Source organism: Aplidium turbinatum, chromosome 16, assembly GCF_918807975.1.
Source record: "Aplidium turbinatum chromosome 16, kaAplTurb1.1, whole genome shotgun sequence".
Taxonomy (NCBI): Eukaryota; Metazoa; Chordata; class Ascidiacea; order Aplousobranchia; family Polyclinidae; genus Aplidium; species Aplidium turbinatum.
In genome coordinates this window covers 20,812,015-20,824,974 of record NC_137487.1, presented here as the reverse complement: position 1 = coordinate 20,824,974, position 12,960 = coordinate 20,812,015, and the positions used below count along the sequence as shown (strand labels likewise).

The 12,960-nt window shown below is 37.1% G+C and overlaps 1 protein-coding gene and 1 non-coding gene across 2 annotated transcripts in view; one reads left to right on the top strand and one right to left on the bottom strand.

Annotated features, from left to right (window-relative positions):
- Positions 1 to 12,960, bottom strand: part of LOC145785312 (uncharacterized) — a 73,826-nt gene that overhangs the window by 35,108 nt on the left and 25,758 nt on the right. The window lies entirely within an intron of this gene.
- LOC145786024 (U6 spliceosomal RNA) lies at positions 437 to 539 on the top strand. Its single transcript, XR_014291252.1, has one exon. It is a non-coding gene; the product is annotated as a U6 spliceosomal RNA (small nuclear RNA).

The window sequence follows — 12,960 nt, the reverse complement described above, 5'->3', positions numbered from 1 at the left end:
ACGAGGCCACTTGTTTTGCGCACTTATAGCGAGGCGAGCAGTTTCATCAGAATACTCATCGCCAAGCAAGAGTGGTGTTGTCACTTCGCTTCACAAAAGATATCTTGCAATTAACAATTTCAGTAAACAAGGAAATGTTTGACACATTGCAATACAGGCAACAATAGTGATCTGCAAACATATCAGCGAAAAATAGGCTCCAATAACAAGGAGAAAGAAACCAGGCACCATGAAACAAACGCTTGTGGAAAACATCGAAAAATCGTAATTCTATCATAATTCATGAACAGTCTTCCCTCTAAAAAAGCAATGAGTTGGTTTTTCATCCTTTTTGTGAGAGTCTATAAAACCTTCTTTCTTTTATTATAGACAACTGTCCCTTGTGGTGCTTATCACTTATCAGCGTGGCAAGAATTTGTTGATTAACAACATTTTGCAGTACATGCTTCGGCAATACTAAAATTGGAACGATACAGAGAAGATTAGCATGGTCCCTGCCCAAGGATGACACGCAAAATCGTGAAGCGTTTCATATTTCTTTAAAAAAAAAAAAAAAAACATTTTGCAGTAGCCTACTAAGCTAAACATTTTCATAATACAATCAGAAAAAGTCTTTAAATTTATATACAATATTTTTCCATGTCACCAACGGAGTAAGGCAGGGAGGGGTTTTAAGTCCTTACCTGTTTTCTTTGTATATAGATGACTTATCGACTGAATTGAATTCCCTAGATGTCGGATGTAATACTGGTTCATCTCACTTGAATCACCTAATGTTTGCAGATGACTTGTGGGTACTTAGTCCAAGTGCTAAAGGTACCCAAACACTCATTGATGTGTGTGAATCCTATGCTTCTAGACATGACATTATTTTCAATTGTAACTTAACTGTTGGATTGGTCCATCAATGTCAGAAATTTAAAGTTTTGACTTCTTCATGCATGCGGCTGTACAATACACAAATTAAATTTGTTGGACAAGTGAAATATTTAGGTATACTGATTGATGATACCATCAGTGATGACGCAGATATTAAAAGGCAAGTGCGATCTCTTTATGTCGCTGCCAATCAGCTTAGGTCCAAGTTTGGAAATTGCTCTACCGAAGTTAAAAATGTAATGTACCAATCATATTGTATGCCAATGTATGGTTCGCAACTATGGTGTAACTATAAAACTTCTACTTTAAATCGCATACGAGTTGCTTACAACGACTCGTACAGAATTATCCACAATTTGTCGAGATGCGACAGTGCTGGAGTGTATCAGGTACAGAACGACGTGTTAACATTTGATGCTCTATTAAGAAAAAATTGCTATGCATTTGTAGAACGTTGCAAAAGATCAATTAATCCACTTTTGCGCAATGTTACGTCTTCTGATTACTACTTTAATTCTACATTTTATATTCACTACAACAGTATTTTGTACGTTGTTTGATGTAGCCTGCTTGATGTTGTGTTAGTCTGATATTTTGTGTGATGACTGTTAAAAATTTGAATTCTATGGACTTTGAGTCTGATTGCAAATAAATAATAATAATAATTATAATTGAGTTGGCACACCGATCTATTATGCCAACAAAAACTTGCATAAAGAGGACACTGCTCGTGAAACACCATAACGATGAAACCCACACTAGTGTTTACATGACATTTGCAAACTTAAAATAAGCAACCCTATGCTCACAGACATTTTCGAATTTCGAAAACAGACGTTTTAATCAACCCCTGGGACAGTGTGACTGGACATTCAATGGACATCGCATTTGTATAGCTTTAACCAATCCCCCACCTAAAACTATAATCTGATTGGTCGGTCGGTGGAATCGTATGCAAAGCGAAAATATGCTTCCCGGAGAGTATTTCTTGCCTTTGTGCTCTTTAACTCCCCAAGAAAAGTATTTTTGGTTATACTTGTACGCTGATACCTTCCGTGGGCCGCAACGATACAGCGTGGCGGGCCGCATGCGGCCCGCGGGCCGCCAGTTGGTGACCCCTGGTTTAGATGAATTAAGATATTTTCCTAAAGAGGGCAGAAAGTTTTGCCGAAAACGTTTGAAATTATGTATCTATTTCATTTCTGTATTAATTTTGAATTATGCAATTCAATGTTATTAAGTTGTTATCGATTGTCTGTCTATGGTCTATATTAAGTTTTCAAATACGTAACGAGCAGCAAACGCAACCAAGACAGTGATTAAAATATACCAAAGAAATTTTAATTTTGATTTCCCATCCGATTTCATCTCAACAAGTTTGGAGGACGTGGAGCAGCCAGCAATTTTCGATCTTTTTCTCCACTCACTAAACCAATCACTGGCTGTATTATAGACTTTAATGGCTTCCTTGGAAACTATTTTTGCTGCAGATGACTGGTTGGTGTTTTGAAAAGCAATTCCCATATTATGGTGGCAAATTCCAAATAGACTCAATTGCTTTGCTCTGATGCGGAAAGTTTTTTTCAATAAAGCGATTGCTTTTTTGTAAATTGTTATCGCCTTGTGGCAATCTTTCATTCGGGCGCAACATGAGCCAAAGTAACATAAAAATCGAGCGATTCGTCGACTTTTGATTCCCACATGAACATTGTCAATATTTTCCATAAATTCGAAAATTTCCTCCATAACCCATATCCTCCTACCGTCAGTTTAAACTGACAGCACATTTAGATGGTTTCTAGATTACAAATCGTTTTGTCGAAACCCAGTTAGTATGTTATGAGGTTCGTAAGGTCTGTACCTAACACTATAGCACATTTAGTAAAATTCCGTTTATCCTTCGACTGGATATAACGGATCAAATTTCCAAAATGGATATTTTTTGTTGTTCGAAATTATAGCGGTGTCAATTTTTACTGGATTGCGTTATAATGACATAAACCACGAAATTACTTAGAGCTAACATTGCTGTATCCATATTTTGCATACTTAGAAGAAATTAATTGTTTGTTTAAGTTTTGTACCATTTCCGCTTCCGTCAGTTTAAACTGACGCTAGGGGCAGAAGGGAGCATGTAAATAGTAAATGATTTTAGAAATTATGTGCAGAATAGTTGAGTTTAGGGGTTATATATTTTGCAAACATTTTGATTCTCAAGCAAAACGTTGATATATTAGCAAATGAAAACTTAATCTAGGTCAATTGGTGAACATAATATGGTATAACTGTTTCATTTTGAAGTTAAAAGTAGTGATATATCATACATCTTTTGATTTCATACAGCATAGCAATGGCAAAACATATGCATGATAGCAACAAATTGACAGTTTTTGAAGCATTGGAAGCTTTTGAAAGGTTAGAAACTGATGAAGAATCAATATCAGAAGTCGTGTCTAAAGCAAATTTAGTTATATTTCCTCCTGAAGATGATGGCATGGATACAGATGAAGATGATGGTGGTGAAATGGATTGTTTTCCAAACAATCTATGTGGTAGACAGTTGTTGGCTAATGCTGAATTGGATCGCGTACTCTTCCAGATGGAATCAAATAAGTATGCCAGGCAAAAAGGCAATCACACATTTACAATGACGTTAAAAAGTTGAAATCATTTATAGCGATCCTTCTGTTAAGCGGATATAATCAAATGTCATGACAAGAGATGTATTGGCAGAGGCGAAAGGATTCCAACAACCAAATGGTAACTGAACTGATGACAAAAAATGCATTTGAAGAATGTAAGCAATTTCTTCATCTCTCTGACAACCAGCAATTAGACAAAAGTGACAAATTTTCCAAACTCCGGCCATTCTTTGATGCAGTGAACAAACAATGCCTTGCAAACTACAAACCTGAACAACATGTGAGTGTGGATGAAAGCATGGTACCATACTTTGGGAAATATGGCGCAAAACAATACATTCATGGGAAGCCTATAAAGTTTAGCTATAAGCTGTGGGTGCTAGCGAAGCCGTTAGGATACTGCGTACAATTCCGCCCTCATGCAGGAAAAGACTCCCAGCTGGAAGAGTACGAGGTGCCGGTTCGACACCGCTCAAGAGCATGTAGCTGTGTCTTTGGCAAGACACTTAAAGACATGCCTGAAGGTGGACACGAAGATTGGCTTCCTTGCCTTCCCGTCCACTTAATCTCAATCTTCAACCACCGGGTGTAAGTCTGGATACGACAAAAAAAATCTCATTTGATGCAACATCTACCTCCACAAAGCGAGTCCAGTTCCAACTATCATGTGGTTATGGACAACTTTTTCACAAGTCCGGGACTTCTGCGATACCTTCGTGAAAAGTCTATTGCAGCTACAGGAACAGCCAGAGTTAACCGCATAGAAAATCCTCCCCTCAAGCGTGTTAATGAAGTTGACAAGTTACACAGAGGTGCCTCGGATGTTGCTGTGGAGACATCACAATATAACATTGCTGCTATCCGATGGAAAGACAGAAAAGTAGTAAATGTTCTGTCAACCTTTGCAGGAAAAGACCCACTGCAAAAAGCGAAGCGATATGATATAGTAAGCAAGAGAGAAAAAAGATTGATATTCAGCAGCCAAATGTAATACACGTTTACAACCAACACATGGGTGGTGTTGACCGTTTTGATCAACATGTTTCAAAGCATATGATCAACTTGAGAAGAAGCAAAAAATGGTGGTGGCCATTATTTCGTTTTTGTATTGATATGGCAGTCAACAATGCTTTTCAAATATATTGCCATCGCAAGACCAATGCTGGTGAAATTCGTTTAGATGCTCTGGGCATCAGAAGAGCAGTTGTTGAAAGTTACCACCAGCTTTATCGAAAAGATGTTTCAGATATACTGTTTCCGGACCCAGGGCATCTCCGCAACCCCATATAAAATACAGCACTGCCCAACACTGGATCATAAAAGGGAAGCAACGCCGCTGCGCCAAACCGGGATGTTCTGGAACATCCCTTTATTTTTGTGAAACCTGCAATGTTGGCCTACATCCTCAGTGTTTTATGGAGTACCACAAGAAATAGATGATGTCAGAATTGGGCTCTTTCAGCTGAACTCAAGCTGGGTGAACATGTGAGACGAAATAGTTTCAAGCCAATATAAAGTACATTTTTACGATAAATCAATATCGCCAGACGTTGAATCAACCAAGAACATTCCTATCTTTTGATACTGCGACATTTATTTGATTCCTTAACATGTAGTGATTTCTTGACTTTTTTGTCCTTTTCCATTACTGCTTTGGTTGAATACGTATTAGACTAAACACTGACTGAGAAAACGTTTTTGTATTTATTTTATATGCCCCCTCCTGCTCCTAACGTCAGTTTAAACTGACAGGCCAAAAATTGTTGATAATTGTCCCCCCCAAATTTTTTTTTCAAAAATATTGTTCAATTTGGTTAAGATACCTTAAAAATAATATACATACAAAAGATTGCAAAAAAATTTTGATTCAGGAGGATATGGGATAAGCAAATAGTGTCTTTTAAATTGATCTTCTTTATTCTCTTCTACCATGTCTCCCGATATTACCATCATCAACCAACCAAGGCTAGGGAGCCTAACAAAACTAAATTCTTTAAAGCTAAACTTCTTAATTAATTGAAATCTACATTGAACCAATAAGATCGCGTAATCGAATGCTTTCACCTTGACGAGTTTTAAAGCAAACATTTCAAGATGTTGATCACACACAACAATCGATTGATCGGCCACGCGTGACGACTGATTTTCATCGAGCAGAGACACAACCCGGTCACAAATACGCTTTGCCTCTGATGTCTTTCCCGAGTCCAGCAAGCATTCTCCTTGTGTAATGTACAGTTGTAACTTCTCCCACCCTTCGACATGGTCGATGATTATTTGCAGGGTTTCCACCGCTTTTTGGAAGTTGTTTTGTTGCTCATAGGTCGACGCTGAATCTGCAAGAAGTAACAAACGTCTACAGGCAAAAAATGATTCATACTTTCTTTCGGTGACTAGGCTACTACAAGACCTTGAAAATAATATCCAGCTTTATTTTTGTCGTTTCGTCTTTTAGCACAACTGACCTTCAAGGGGGCTGAAACAGGTAAAATCATGAACAAAGCAAGACATTGTTTTAGCATATGATTAAATGCCTGGTGAAAAGTCTCATTCTGTATTTAGAAGCGTTTGATGGTCAACGCATTTACAGAGGCAAAGTTTGATTTAAAAAGCGACTTAGTTTCACTGTGATAGGCCTACATGCTGGTGTTTGCATAGAAATAAAATATTAAACATCGTTGAAAGAAATTAACTTACTTCATCTCAAAAGTCGTAAATCTTAATTCAAAGAAGAAGATGGCGACTCCACTACTTCTGAGTTGGTTGCGTTATTATAAAAAGTCAAATATTAAAACTCAATTTCAGACCTTAATTTGGTCCCGCACACCGGACCACTGAACATTCTATTCTGGTTCAAAGTTTCAATTCACCAAACAAGTAAATGCAGTAAAAACAAATTAATTTACATTACATTTACTTGATATTACATATATTTGATAAAATTTATTTACTCAGCAAGCGTGTGACGGTAGAGGAACTGAAGTCGTCTGTATTCCAAAAACTTTCATCCGCCATCTTCATTCGATTTTGAAGGATTTCTTTAACTTCAAAGCAATTTTCCAAAGCGGAATTTATTTGAGATGCTTGGTCAAAGATGTTTCAGGGATTGTGGTTACCCATCTTGGTGATATAACAATTCAAAGACAATACCTTTAGTTTGGTGAGATTTTAATTAGTTAGGTTTAAATGTCCTGGTTTTCAATAACTGTGACGAAAAAATGGACAATGATCATTGCCCAAACATTATAGTACAATATTGGCAATATGTAGTGTAGTAGTCAAAACATATAAACAGGACAATCGTAGAAAATTATGTTTTCAATTATTTCTGAGATTAATTGGCGTTTACAACTCTTCATCTCTTCAACAAACATTGCTCAACATCTTTCCTCGACGTTAAAACTGTCTACTCCAGACAGCAAATCAAGTGAGTAGTTTAATAATCAACCGCTTTTTAGTTACATTCAATTCGAATTCATTATATTACAAATCAATGTAAAAAATTGTCTGGGTGGCAAGTCAGTAAATCAAACAATTAAGTTGGCAACCTGATTGCTTTCATGTGCCGAGTTTATTCGTTTCATTGCATCTTACTATACATGGATCCTAGTAAAATTTATGATCTGCAAATCTCCCAACATCTATTCTAGACCTTTGTGGTTAACAGGCGAGTCTGGCTCACTTCAAAAAATAAAATTACTGATTTAGTCGAAAGACGAGCTCGCCTTTTCCTAAAAGTACACTTTGCACACTCTTAAGGCGATCGTTTCTTGCCAAACGTAAATTGTCGGCAAACAAGCATAGTTGTATGAAAATATTACGTCTAATGTTGTTGTTTCGTCTCTCAGACGATCAAACATAAAAGTAGTTGTGGTTGGTCAGCCAAGCAAATCTAGTTGTCAGAAAACCGAGTTGTGTTGAAACTTGAAAGTGAACTCTGACCTTCTTCGCCCCGTTAGCTCAGTGGTTCCGCGCCCGGCTCAAGATCATCCGGCGCTGGTTCGACTCTCGGGGTGTACGCTTGAGCAACGCATTTCAGGACTGCTCTCTAATCAGCGGCACCTAGTGAATGGAATAATTCCCCAGCAACAAGACTTCAACAATCGGAAAACTTCACTCTGGGTATTGTCAATAAACAATAGCTTTTTGCTGTACAACATCAACAGAGAGCGGCAAGGTTTGAATGCTGCAAGTCACAAAACTTTTCATAACAACCTTGTTACACAGCTGATGTAAAGTGTCCGAAACAAGAATTCAAGAAGACACGGAAAGCATTGTGACGAGCACGAAACTGAACGACTGTCTGGGCGGCATTTTATTGCGAAACTTCCCAATGGAAGAGCAAAGGATTGTGCAGTGATAGGAAGACAAAACGAATTCAGACCGTCTCTACCACTGAGAAACGTGTTCGTGACACCCTGGGCTACATCCGGAAAATGTTTCAAGAAATATCACACAGAAAAAATACAAATCACTAACTTTGGAATTAATAAATTCTATTTGAATAAGAAACTGAAGAAGCCGTTTTTATTGTGGTGAAAACTTGATCAATAAATTACAAAAGTTTTCGATATGTTTCTGATATCATAGACAGACAATCGATAACAACTTAATAACATTGAATTGCATAATTCAAAATTAATACAGAAATGAAATAGATACATTATTTCAAACGTTTTCGGCAAACTTTCTGCCCTCTTCAGGAAAATGTCTTAATTCATCTAAACAAATATCATTTGATATCATTTATTATATATATATATAAACATCATTTTATATATAAACTGATATCATTTGCTTACAATCATTACGAATACGTAGCTTACTTTTGTACTTCAAACATGCAATAATTGAGTTATTTCGAAAACGACTAACAGACGCACATAAGGAAATTTTCTAACGACCGCAAAGGGCTAGAAGCCACAACGAAAGCAAAGACATCAGAATCACAATATTACTCACATGATGACAAAAGTTGACTTACTTCACAAGTCTACCTGTAGTATATACAAACGATCTGTTTCAGTCTAATGCTGCAGATTCGCTGTGGCAATGGCGGTTTATTACTCGCTTTCGAAACAACATGGCTAAAGAACTGTGTCCGCTGTTTCCAACTGTGAACTTGCAGTATGAGAATGAAGCAGATCGTTTGTAGCCTACCTACTGTACAGTTGGAAGATAAGTCAAGATGATGCTGCTAAAAGCGAAACACAGTCTACTATATAAAGTCTGTAGGGACCCGTGATGAAAGTTCATTGTTTTCAACATAGAATTATTTAAAAATAAAAATACCTAGAACCCATGCAAATCCATCAATTCATTATAAAGTTCCTTAGACCAGAATTAACAAAAGGCAAATTAAACAGATTAAGAATTTAACTGTAGGCTACCATAAATAGATGATTGATAACAAAACCATACGATTGAAGAACAGTATTCAAACTATTGAGGGTCAACAAAACTGAACAAATTCGAATGATTACGGCATGGCATTGTGCTGTCATCACTCATCAGACAAACATGTTCAGACAGCTCTACAGGTATTACATTTGTAGTAACCTGCAGTGATAGCTTGCAGAATGATAGAAATCCTTCCATTGCCACAAAACAAATATGGCAATATTCGTGTCATGCACAATGCTAAGTAGATTTAAGTAACAGAACTAATAACAGAACAATGTCATTGAATCAGACCAACCTTTTGTCAATCGTCTGTTCATGGTAGGCTACAACAAAATTGCTTCTCTCCTACAGTCATGCCATCGTCTGAACACAGCAATAGAGACCAACATAAAGTAACTGTCTGTGCCTGACTTCACTATGATTTTCTTCAGCAATTTCTTTTGTCAATCGTCTGTTCATGGTAGGCTACAACAAAATTGCTTCTCTCCTACAGTCATGCCATCGTCTGAACACAGCAATAGAGACCAACATAAAGTAACTGTCTGTGCCTGACTTCACTATGATTTTCTTCAGCAATTTCTAGCGGACAGTACTTGTGTTGACATTGAACTGTTTAAAGGTAATAAATGTATTGAGTTTTATCGAAACGGTGCAAGGTATTGTTTGTGTATGCAGTTAATCAGTAACTGAGGATTGGGTGAAAAGAGTGAACTTTTTTTAAATCAATTGAAGATGCTTTGGCAAGTTCTTTGTAAATAAATTGATACTTGGCGAATTCTATTTTGCTTTGAATGACAAGATCAATATTAATACACTTCTGTTGCTGGTAGGCAAACTAATGACGCAAGCGTTAAGCTTGAGATTAAAATTTGATAATGCCTTTCATCTGCTTCTAGATGTTATTTGTCAGCTGGAGTGGTATAATCGAGTGTGGGAATCTTTTTTCTCAAGCTTCGTTGGAATCCTTGCTTTGGAAGCTTCGTAGACTTGTAGACAGGCGCGAATCTAAGAGTTTTTTTTCGGGGGGGGGGGGGGGGGGGCAGAAAATTTGAAAATCAATTAAAAAGAAAGAAAAAGCTAAACATATATGAACAATGATACTACGACATATACGATATGCTATAAAATAGACATTAAAACAACCATTTTCATCAATTGTGATGCCGAGGGACTAATATCAGCTGTTTAGAAGCATATCAAACCATTTGATGCGGAAACATACAATTTCTATAATTTTTCACAAAATTTCGGGGTGGGCCCGGGCCCCCTGGGCCCCCCCCCCCCCCATAAATCCGCGCCTGATTGTAGAGTAGGGACTTCCAGAAGAAGGCTACATCTTCTTGCGTCTGAGGTCGCCACAGGTCACGTGGTTATATCAAGGGACAGCAGCCAATGGATTGTGTGCATCAAGTGTTGTCAGATCTACATATTATCTATCTTGGGATCGGTAGGCCAATACACGACATTGGTAGATAATATGGTATGCAGTCTGAAAATCTGAGCCACATGCGCGAGATGGTGAGTCGCCGTTGCCCCATTAGAACATATCACTATTGAAACGGCCCACCTCAGTTTGCAAGCGATTAAGCTTCACCCATTCCTTCTGAGGTAGTTTTGAACAAAGTGGTGTAAGACTACATGATCTGAAACTACGCTATTGGAGTGGAATTCTATAAATAAAAAACGCAATAATTGTCCGCCCCGATAGCTCGTTGGTTAGCGCGTGGTTTCGTGAACAAAGAAGTTTCAAGATCAAACCGCGCTGATTCGCCACTTCCGGTTGAAAACCGCTGGTTTAAACAGTTGAGAACCGCTTGTTTAACCGTACCTGATACTGGAGTAGACCCTATGGTCTCGCCCTCTGCTAATTCAGCAATTTCACATAGAAGCAGTGACGCTGGAAACCTGAGATTTCTTGACTTTTACTTTTTTTTCTTGCCCCAACTTTTAATCCCGATTCTGTTGGTATCGGACAATTGTAAAGTTCACAATAAACCTTTTGTCACAGCCAGTTATAAAATGCAAGAAATTTGCTGATATTCAATAGCTTGATTGACAGTTTACTATTAGCGTGCGGTTTCATTTTGTGTCCGTCACTCATAACGCGACGACACTAAAATTCCATTCTTTACCCAGGCAGCAAAATCCATCATTTTTACATTGATTCAACGTCGATTTTGCTGTCTGGTTAGGGAGTCGGTCTCTGACGCGATATGAGTCATTCTTTGCTGGCAGACAATAATTAGGAAGGTAATTTGTTATTTGCGCAAATTGCTTTGTAGTGCAAAAAGTGCATGGAATACTGTTTGCACAGAAACGGAAAAACAAAATTGATGAAATTTTGTGTTCAATGCCAGAAGACTTTCAAAATAAAATGTGAACTGAGAAATTTGACCAAGAAATGGTAAAAATAGGTCAAAAACCGAGTCTTTATCACCTTTTCACCTAAAATACACAATCACGAATATATTTTGCGAAATAAATTGATTGTAGTGATAGATAAGGCTTTTGACCAACGGCATACTCTCTCCCGTTGTTATTTAATATAAACCGACGGAGTAATTAGCAATAAGAGAGACGTAGACCTGATGGTCTCGGCCAGTAACTCTTGACGCCAAAAGGAAGCAGTGACAGATACGGTTAAACCCTATTTGTCACTCGTTTCAAGGACGCGCGAAAAGCACGAGACAGGACCATTTAAGCCAGCTCTGATCAATAGCTTATAACTCAGCCGCTAAATATCGCACATTAGAGAAAATTGACATGTACATGGTCGAATCCTTTGATTTTATTTTGTAATTATTTGTTTTCAAAACAAATGCTTAGTTTGTTTATTCTGAAAACATATGAAAATAGACAATGTTAAAGTAGTTAATTTTACTTTTCAAGATTCAAAATGAAATCATCATCATCATCATTTTCAGCCTGTGAGAGCCCACTGCAGAGCGTAAGCCTTCCCCTTTTCATGCCAATTTACATGATTATGTGCTAGTTGGTACCAATTGGTTGTATTGCATTGTTTGTCAATGTCGTCCCTCCATCTTACTTTTGGTTTTCTTTTTTCTTTTGGTTTCTCGTGGTGTCCATGTTGTTAATATTTTAGTCCATCTATTGTCCTGATATCTTGCTATATGACCTGCCCAGGACCATTTCAGTTTCTTGATTGTGCTTAATATATCTCGTAATTTCGTTTGATTTCTGATCCATTCGGCAGTCTTTTTATCTCGCCATGTTAAACCCATCATGATTCGTTCATGTGCTCTCTGCATAGTTCTTTGTTTAAGTGTTAATTTCTTTGTAAGGTTCCAAGTTTCTGCACCATATGTAGCGGTTGGAAGGATGCATTGATCGTAGACTTGTTTCTTGAGAGAAAGAGGCACTTTGACTTAAATGCACTTTGATTTAAATGAAAAAGCTGTATCAAAATGAAATGTAGAAAATAAATCAATAGTTTTTTTTACAAGTCTAAACCTTAAACCATTTGACCAGGTTAACACTCACAATAGCATTTCAAAAAAAAACTTAATATAATTTATGTTGTGGAACCAGTTTTCTTCCAATAGGGGTCATCAGCAAAACTGGATCGAAACGAAAAAATTACCGAAGATTACTACCAGCACAACTAGCCCAAAAAAACGCAAATTTACATATTAAATAAATAAAAAAATAAAAGTCACTGAATGTCCAAAACCTTCATATCCTTGCTTTATTCTTTTTCATTTCTTTTTTTTCTTCCTCTTTTTTTAAAGAAGAAAAAAAACAAACATTATTTTCGTTTGAGACCATTACTGCAGAAGATTTTGCTAAATGTGAAACTGTGTTACCTGTCATTACCTACCTTGCTGGATATTGTTGTTATACCCTTAGTAAACAAATGAAATGTGAGGAATGCAAAGAGCGCATGACTTGTGCAATGTGGAATGTAAATACTGTAGTACAAGTAAATGCTGCATTAGTGTAATCAGTAAAGGAGGATTATTATATCCTGATTATAAGATTATAAAGATTGTTTAAATAAATTATCTTATTGCATCTG